The sequence below is a fragment of the Macrotis lagotis genome, chromosome X (genome assembly GCF_037893015.1).
Source record: "Macrotis lagotis isolate mMagLag1 chromosome X, bilby.v1.9.chrom.fasta, whole genome shotgun sequence".
Classification (NCBI taxonomy): domain Eukaryota; kingdom Metazoa; phylum Chordata; class Mammalia; order Peramelemorphia; family Peramelidae; genus Macrotis; species Macrotis lagotis.
The window spans coordinates 625,510,628-625,520,762 of record NC_133666.1 but is presented as its reverse complement, the minus strand read 5'-3'; the positions used below and the strand labels follow the sequence as shown (position 1 = coordinate 625,520,762).

Here is a 10,135-nt window from a genome sequence, read left to right as displayed (position 1 = left end):
CCACATTTTGAAGGATGAAAATATTATTATAATAAGTCAGGTAATTATTAGTCACTTTAGCAGTAGGAGCTTAAAAATACTTAATAATTCATTGATCTTGGAACTCTAAGAGATACCCAATAATTGAAGCTTCCTTTTACTACTATATAAGTATTTCATGCCAGCCTTATGATGTTTTCTGAACTCCTTGACTATTTCTTCTTGTTGTCTAGGTGATTTATAGGGCACAATGAGGACAATGCTGTCTCTGTTCCCAACTCCATCCAACTTCAACAGTCAACTCTTTTTCACCCTCTCCTGTTCCTCCATTTCTTCTTGTAGCCTAGGGCACTTCCCTCATATGTGACCTTTTTCTGAAAGTTAGCCCAGATTCAAAACATTCCAGACCTTACTCTTGGGAGAGATGAAATCTTAATTCTCTCCCATCTGAAGAGTTCTATTCACTTTCATGGAATTTCTAGTAAATTCTAACCTGCAAGATTGCTCTAATTTTTGCTTAGATAAATGTATTTGCTTGATGTGATTTGGAGCTTTTGTTGCTGTTTATATCCAATATGTGATGAGAAAAAATTAAACTAGTGACTGGGGACGGGATAGTTATGAACAAGATAGCTTTTCTGAACCAAGTTCATTCCCCTAAATAATATTTAGATAGATAGATATATTTCTAGTGTTTGTTCAGTAATGTTTGCCTGACTCTTCATGACCCTATTTGGGGTTTTCTTGGCAATAATGGAATGGTTTGTCATTTCCTTCTTCAGCTCATTTTACAGATGAGGAAACTGAGGTAAACAGGGTTAAGTGACTTAAGCAGGATCACATAGCTAGAAAGTGTCTGAGACCTGTTTTAACTCCAGAACCAGAACTCTATCTACCATGTCACCTAGATGCCCATTTAAATAAACAGTATAGCAAAAATAAATGATAAGGAAAATCCTCCCATAAACAGAAGGGTAAACACTCCTGGTAGATTATCCACCTACTGGAGAAAGAAGGAGTACAAAGAAAATCCATTCATGGAAAGTGAGAAGGTATACAACTGGGAAACTCATGGGGCTAGGCAATATGTGTGTGGAGAGGAATCACATGTATAAGAGAAATACATCCAGAATAAATGCTCTTGAGGCATGGACAGATGCTTCTTCTAGCTGTGATGTTCTCCCTAATGAATTTAGATAACACAGGATGATTAGGTAACATTTTCAAGTTTTGAGTTGCTCATATGGCAGCTTCAACATCTTTGTTACCCTTGGGATATTGTCCAGCTTAATGTCATTTCAAAAATGTAGGACTTGAGTCAGGATCTGATGGGGGCAAGATACAGTGGAACTCTGACCTGCTAATTCTGGACTCTTTTCCTGTCAATGCAACTTAAATGCATATGAGATTTGTGACTGCTATGTCCTATTATTGAGTTTGTAGGTTACTTACATTCCTCATGGCTCAAATCCAGACATTTGCATAAGACTCTCCTCAAGCAGGGAAAGGATGATTATTAGTCAATCCATTCCTGCATGATGCGGAGTGTTTTTAAGAATTTAGAAAAGGAGGAGCAGCTAGGTGGCACAGTGGATAGAGCACCAGCCCTGGAGTCAGGAGTACCTGAGTTCCAATACAGCCTCAGATGCTTAATAATTACCTAGGTGTATGGCCTTGGGCAAGCCACTTAACCCCAATGCCTTGCAAAAACCTAAAATAAAGACTTCAGAAAAGGAGAGATTCTTTTTCCCTGATGCTGACTTTGAGTGAGTTCACAGGTAGTTCCTGTCTCTCTTCAAAGAAAAAGTCCAGGAGAAATAAAAATACATTGGGAAGAAATATGCATGTAAAGGAGGCAATACCTCGAGCATGTCTCTGATTCTAGTTTGCTAAATTAGATGTTTTGGGGATTTCCCACTGGGTAAGATGGAGTACTCTCGCAAAGTGAACTGAGATAGCTCACTCTCAATAAGAGAGCTCATTCACTCTGTATTGTCTAGTATATGTTTGTGGATATAATTTCTCTTGATTTCTGTTTGCTTTTGGCTTGAATAAATAAGTTTATTTACTATTGAATATTTAGGATTATCTCTGTTACATTTAATTAGAAGGGAAACAAGTCTTCAGATATAGCTTGGGGCACTTCTTCCTTGTTAAGGATTATGTGATTATGAAGGAAAGCTATTCTGCTATAAGAAATGAACAGAATGCTCTCAGTAAAACTTGGAAAGACTTACATGAGCAGATGCAAGAGGAAATGCACTATATACAAAGTGCCAGCAATGTTGTAGGATGATTAACTGTGAATGACTTATCTTTTCTCAGTAATGCTATGTCCCAAGACAACTCTGAAGGATAAAGAATACTATCTAACCCCAAAGACAGAGTTGATGGTGCCTGAATACAGATTGAAAAATACTTTTTTTTACTTTATTTTTTTGAGATTTCTCTTTGGGGGGGGCTAGGTTTACTTTCACAACACGACTAATATGGTAATGTTTTGCATGACTACACATTTTAACCTATATGAAATAATTCGCTTCCTCAATGAGAGGGAGTGAGGTGGGAAGAAGGGAGAGAATTCAGAACTCAAAGTTTTAAAAATAAATGTTAAAACTTGTTTTTACATATAACTAGTGAAAAATAAAAGAAAATAGAGTATATCTGTGTGTATGTAAAAAGAAAAAAACAGTGACCAGCAACTTAAACCCAAAATTCATTTCCCTTGGATTAGAAATATTTAGGGGGGGCAGACGGATTTTCTAGTCTGGTTCCATCTCTCTGAAAACAGCAGAATAGACCAGCCTCATGCCCCTAATTTATGATCACCTTCTGGCAGGAATCAATGTCTCCCCTTGGAGAAGAATGAGTGAGGTTCCAGAGATATCTATTTATGACTCCCCATGAGATGCATTTAGTAAATGTATGTGGACTCATATAACCTACTTTGGTAATACACACCTTTAAAAGATCCCCAAATTTTGTTCACCCATACTACCATCTAGCTTAAACTTCCACTTTCTTGAACCTGTTGGTTTTTTAAATTCAAGTGCAGGGTTAGCCAGGTGGTACAGTAGATAGAGCACTGGCCCTGGAGTCAGTAGGACCTGAGTTCAAATCTGACCTCAGACATGTAATAATTATCTAGCTGTATGACCTTGGGCAAATAGTCACTTAACCCCAAGGCCTTAAATGAATAAAGTTTTTTAAAAATCCAGGTGTTAAATTTGATTAATTCTTGAATTTCATTTGATTAGATTTGATTCAATGTTCTAACCTGTCAAAATTCTTTTGGATACTCCCACATGTAAGCTATTCCTCCCAATGTATATAACCCAAAGGAACTTTGCCTCACAGTCTCTGCCTTCAAATCTCCCAATAGACTAGGCAATTCAATGTGGGAGCAAGGCAGAGCAAATTCTAGAACCTTAAGGCTATGCTTGCAAATGAAGAGATGCTTTGAGAGTATACTGACTGGACCAGCTAAGAGAAGACAAAATGCTACATCACAAGCAGTTGTCACCCAGAATATTGAACTGCTGTGACTCTTATGCTAGATACTGGGGCGGGGGGGTAAGGGGTAAGGGTGAGAGGAGAAGTAGGAGGAGTAGGTAGTGGTAAGAAACAGTCTTGATGGGAGTACTAAGGAATACTAAGAGTCCTTCTCTTTATCTTCCAGAAGCCTTAGGAATGATCTCTTGAGTATTAATACCCCATCATTAAAACTGATTCATTATAGTATGTGCTTGTATCTTACTGGGTACACAGAGAAATTGAGAGAGGAAATTATTCCAATGGATAAAAAAAACTGAGCCAAGATCATTGTAATAATTATCATATTTTAATATTTTATTAATCACAGTAGATTGTGAAAAGAATAAATACTACTTTCTGAAAAATGAAGTGGAGAAACAAAAACCAAATAAAAATAAAAATCAGTATCTGAGTGCCACCTATTGGCTAACTTAGGTATTTTGCTCTCTGAATTACTCCAAAACCCTGGAGGGGATTCAACCTGTGCCAGCTATCTTCCTTCCTGCATATTTAAAGAAGGTGGTGTAAGTCAAACACAAACACCACATTCAAGATAAGCCTGTCACCTTAGCCTTTCTTCAAACCATTCATCCAATCAATCAATCAACCAAAAACATTATTATATTTACTAAGTTTCAATCACTATACCAGGACCTGGACTCAAGGGAGCAGAGTAGTGAATGAGTATCTTGATCAACTAAAGTCATCATTATTAAAAAAAAAACAAAACAAAACAACTCCAATATCTTTGCCAAGAAAACACCAATTGGCATCATGACTGAAAACAATCCGAAGAGTAGATACACTAAATTAGTGAAGGTATCACAGATTTAAGTGGGGCACCTCAAAGGTTACCCTGATGATGATCTCAGTACCTATTTGACAATGTAACCTCAGGTGGGACTTGTAAACGTGTTTCCTTACCTTAGAGTGACACCTTGAGTCCAGTCAACAAAATCACTACCTTCTTACTGGACTAGACTGGCAGGCTTCCCCAAGTCTTCTTCTGAGCTTGGGAAAAAGAGGAAATGGTTTGGCACAGTCCCTATGGCAAATGAGAGGGATTTGTAGAGTGGATGGATCGCCTAGCAGTTAGGGTTCCAGTGGAGGTTATGTGGGATGAAATCAGTTTGAATCCTTATCTTTCTTTAGTGAAAGAAAAATCTGGCGGCAGCTAGGTGGCACAATGGATAGAGCACTGGCCCCGGAGTCAGGAGGACTAAGTTCAAATCTGGCCTCAGACACTTATTAATTACCTAGCTGTGTGATCTTGGACAAGTCACTTAATCCCATTGCCTTGCAAAAATTAAAAGAAAAACTGCTGGTGAGAATTCTAACAGGGAATTGGTCAGAAGGGATCCAAGAGAATTCCAAAGGACAAATGATGACGCATACTATCTGCCTCCAGAAGAAAAAAATGGATATATTTGAATAATGCTAAAACATGCTACTTTTCACTTTCTTTATTTGTTTTTTCTTTTATTTGAATCTTCATGTACAAAATAACTAATATGAAAATGTTTTACATGATTGTACATATAAACCTATATCTGATTCCTTACCACTTCACAGAGGGGGAAGTAGAGGTAAAAAATTTAAAACTCAAAACTTTTTTAAAAGTTAAAAAAATTATTTTAATGTGTAATTGAGGGAAAGAAATATTATATATTTAAATAAATATAATAAGTAATATAAATACTATTATAATTACATTTTATATTATAAATATAATAAAATAAATACTAAATATTTAAAAGAAAATATAATGAATAAAATATTATGTATTTAAAAGCAACAAAGAATTACATATTTGAAAGAAACTATAAGTATTATATATTTAAAAGAAAATTATAAAATATAGTAACCTAAAAAAATGTCAGGAGGGCAATGAATCAATCAGCAGGCACTTATTTAAGTGCCTACTAGGAACAGATATTATGTTAAGATCTCAGGATTCAAAGACAAAAATGAAATAGTTCCTGTCTTAGTTTTTTCCCCATTTGTTCTGATTCTTCTTTTGCAACATGATTAATCTGGAAATATATTTAACACAGCTAAACACATATAACCTCTATCATATTACCTACTCTCAAGGGGAGGGGGGGAAAGAAGGGGAAAGAAAAATGTGGAATGAAAATCTTACAAAAAATATGAATGCTGAAAATTATCTTTGCATGTAGGTGCAGACAACACTTTCCAAGTGACCCAACACCCAACCCCACAGAACACAGTCCCATGTGGGGGTGGAGAATAACAGGTTTACTGTGATGCAATAAAAACTAATTATTCAATGGATGGAGGCCAATGCAGAAGGTAAGCCAAGGTTCCTCTTCTTTCCAGGAGTGAGTTAGGATTCCTGCTATGACCTGGCCAAGGTGAAAGTGATAAAAGGTGAGAGGACTTGACTTGAGACCTAAGATCTCTTAATTGAAAATAGAAGATTCTCTGGGAAAATGACATGAGAAGGGAGAGGTAAGGGGGAAGAAAATGTCACAACTGTGTTCCAGGTTTAGATGTTAGGTAGGCACCCTACCTTGGGTGCCAGGACACTTGGATTCTGTTTCTATCTCTCACCTTGTCACTATGTAGACTCAAACAACTCATTTAATCTTTGCATATAGTTCATATAAACAAATTTATATGAAAAAAATTAGCTTCCACCTTTAAGGAGATTCTATTTTAACTAAGGGAAATATGTATATACCATCTATAAGTCCATACAAAAGAGTTACATAACATAGGCAGCAGCATCTGAAGGAAAAGTTTCATGTGGAAAATAGCATTCAAAGGAAACTAAGGTAAAGGATCCTAAGGTCGTGAAATGTATTTGGAGTCAAAGAATAGGTTGAAATCTTGGCTTTCCCACTTATTACTTGTGTGTGGCCTTGGGCAAGACAATTCATCTCTCTCAACCTGTTTTCTCCTCTGTAAAATGAAAAGTTGAGCTTTTGACTTCCTCCCAAATTTTGTGAACTCTACTCAACTCCACCCACTGAGGTTTGTACAATCAGATGGCATTTCCACTTTTCTAGGTATCACTGATCTTCAAAGCCCTTTCTTGAACCTCCCCTCTTCTCCAGCAGCACAGCTCTTCTCTACCCCCTAGTCACCAGGGAGCAGTTGCATCTTTCAAAGGGGAGGGGGAAAGTCAGGCTCCCTACCCTAGCCTGATTTCTCCCTCCTCCCTGTTTAGAACTGTTGGTATCATGAAGCTGACCAGGGGGCATCCAGTACTGAAGGTCCTTCTGGGTGCAACCTGTGGAACACTACTGGTGCTGATAGGGTGGTCACGAGGCACCTGGATGCCTAGCATCAAGACAGAAGACACTCTGAACCCCACCTTAAAGTTCACCTGGCAAGCTCAGTTCCCATTTCCCTTGGACAGGGAGCTCACCCAGGTCTTCCTCTTCCTGCGCAACCATCCAGATAAGTGTATCGTTTCGGGGGGGGGGGGGGGGGGGGGCTTTCTTACTAATGTTGGTGATGACCCAGCCCCAGGGCCAGGTGCTGAGAGCCGCCATCCGGTATACATGGGGGAAGGAAAGCGCTGTACCAGGTGTCATCATCCAAGGCCTCTTCCTAATAGGCCTATCATCTAATTTCTCCTCCCACCACTTGCTAGAAAAGAATGAAAAGTATGGGGATCTCCTCCAGGTGGGATTCTTAGATACCTACCACAAACAGACCTTCAAAACCCTCATGGCACTGGAGTGGGTGGCCCAATACTGCCCCAGGACCCATTATGTGCTTAAGGTGAATGGAAATGTCTTCCTGAACCCGAGTTTCCTGGTGCAGCAGATCCTGAAGCCTGAGCATGAACCCAGGCCAGACTTCATCACTGGCTTATCTACAGAAACCGAATCCCCATTCGAAGGCAGTCCCATCCTCAATACATGCCACTAAACACATTATTCCCATACTAGGTATCCACCTTACTGCTGCAGTCCTGGTTACGTGCTGTCTGGACTCTTGGCCCTTAAGGTTCTCTCCATTGCCCGGAGAGTACCAGCTGTCCACTTGGAAGATGTCTTTGTGGGGCTGTGCCTGCACAAGCTAGGGGTGCAACCCACTTCCAGTCCTCCCAGTGTCTTTCTGATATTCAGACGATTATACTATCGCTGTGACTTCCATGGTGTTGCCCTTGTCCATCCCTTCAACCATCAAGAGCTTCAGGTCTGGCCTTTCAAAAAGGTAACACCACCTGCCTTCTGAAGTGATGGCATGGACACACTTCTCAGCTGGATCCTAATATATTTCCCTCTTCTTTCAGCAAGCATTTTCTAAACTGGAGGGCTCTTCTGATTCCTACTCCTTGCAACAAAGCCTGAACCACTTCCGTCACACACCCCCCCCCCCCAGTTTCCCCAGACTTGAATATTCCTATTAAAGGTGGTGACAGAAATGCCTTTAGGAGTAAAAGTAGGTACAAGAGGGATCAAGTAGGGTAAGGGAGGAGAGGGGAGAAGGAAAGGTCTAATAAGGAAAACAGCCTGCTGCAAAGGAAGCGGTTCTGTGCATCACTGGTGGGGATGTCTGTTCTGGACCCGTTTCCCACATATGATGCTATTGACATTCTCTAAGGCAACACCTGGCTGGGAACTGATATACGCTTATCTTGCTGGGATTGGCAGGGTGAAGATGAGACATACCTCGTGAAAGGGTCTAGATCCAATGAAGTACTTTTTCTAGACTTAGAAAAATATTTGCCAAGGAGCAGCTGCAATACACATTCAACTTGGGATCACCAACACTGTTTCCTGTGGCCCACCAAAACCAGTGCTTCCCAGTTGCCTTAGCAATATAAAGTCTGATGGAAGACCAGATGAGTGGGTCCCAAAAACTCATTTAGGGAAAGCATTTTGGAAGTTTCCACAAGCCTCCAGTCTTCACATTTCATCTGAACCCCAAATTCCTGATTGTTCCAAGTCAGGGCTGCCAGGGATGAGTCTATAATGTTGAAAATAGTGGACCTGTGGTTGAAAAACCTGGCTCTGGCAACTGCTACTTACTCCATGACCTTGGCCAACTCATGATCTTAGCTTCTTTCTAGGATACCAGTCGGCTCATCTGAAAAATCAACTGGTCTGATTCAGTGATCCCTTTCAACTATAAAAATTCTATGAACTTAACTCTCCCAGTCTCTGAAAATCATGCTCATGCTGTGTTAAAATGTCTGGATAAAACCACAGATATGGAGGGGCAGGACTTGGGTCACACTCCAATGGGAGACCAGAGTTAAGAGGCTGAAATTTCTCCATTACAGGGAGGCAGACACATAAAACACACATCCATCAGGGCAGACCCATTTTCCTTTATTTATGTAGAGGACCATACATACAGGTTCCTAGGTCCATCAAGTCGCTAGCATGTGGTGGGAAAAGTTCTGGAGGTAGAAGACCTGGGTTCAAATCCCAGCTCTGTCCTAGTTTGTGCCCTACCTGTGATTTCAGGCAGGTGATCACCTCTCCCATTCTGTCTCCTGCAAAATGAGTTGATCTAGATTGTATCAAAGTACTATCAATTCCAGTTCTAAAAAAATGATCCTATGAATCTCTGCTCCCAAGCCATTTTCCCCCTTTCTGAAACCCACCAGCCAGAATTAATCACATGACATCATAGCAATGCAAGAGGACATTTACTTGAAACAAAAGATATATAACAAGAGATAAGAATCAAGCAGCAAACCTTCTCACCACCCGTTTCCCAAACTACAACCTCTCAAACTTCAAAGGAATGTAGGTTGTTCATCCTCCTGTCTCAGCTTCCCCGATGGCTTAACAGCTTGGCACTGTACTGTTGAACAGGATAAGAACAGGATCTTGAGTTGGCTTTCTGGACCCTTTCCTGTGTATCAATATGCCACAGCAACCTAGACCCTAAAGGTCTATTAGCAACTTGCCCAGCAATTGAACCCAGGAAGCTCAAGTTCTGAAAAGAATCACATCTCAGGACAATATAGGAGGTCTTGAAACTCTGCCCCTCTCAGGGCAAGAACCTCAGTTGGGATTCAATGTCTGCAGTCACAGCTTCCCACCACATAAGGGGGCAAGCCTTCTGCCATTAGCCCCCAGAATGAGATGATTCTCGACTCCATATGCATTTTTTCCTCTTCTCTCTTCCGATGCCCTGATTGAGTATTTCTTCATCCTGTCTCTCAAAGTTTGTGCCAAGGCTCTCACCAAGGCAGCTGCAAATTCTCCCCCTTCTAACCAGTCGATGTGGGGTAGAATCATCTGTCAGGGATATGGTCGACAGTGGGGACGTTTCCCCCACACATCCCCATTAAATTACATTCATCTTAATTCAGGGTGCTGGAATGATCCAGGCATACACTTTAGTCACAAGAAGCTTCCTGCCCACCCCAGGCTCCCAGCACAAAGCTCTAGGACTGGAAATAAGACACAAGGGAGTTACCAGGGCAGTGTTTAAAATAGTGTGGTCACCTAGACTGGAGTGTCCACAGATAGATTAGCAGCTAGACACACAAGAGCAGCTACCATCAATAACTTAATAGGAAAAAAAAACCTTCCCATTTTTACAGTGCTTCTATCACAGAATTATAAAAGCTGACATTTATACAGTGCTTTGAAGTTTGTAAAGCACTTTACATACAAGTTCATTT

At 40.2% G+C, this 10,135-nt stretch overlaps 1 pseudogene; it reads left to right on the top strand.

Moving 5' to 3' along the window:
* The first annotated feature begins 6,710 nt into the window (after positions 1 to 6,710).
* Positions 6,711 to 7,845, top strand: LOC141500305 (beta-1,3-galactosyltransferase 2-like; annotated as a pseudogene).
* Positions 7,846 to 10,135: the final 2,290 nt, after the last annotated feature.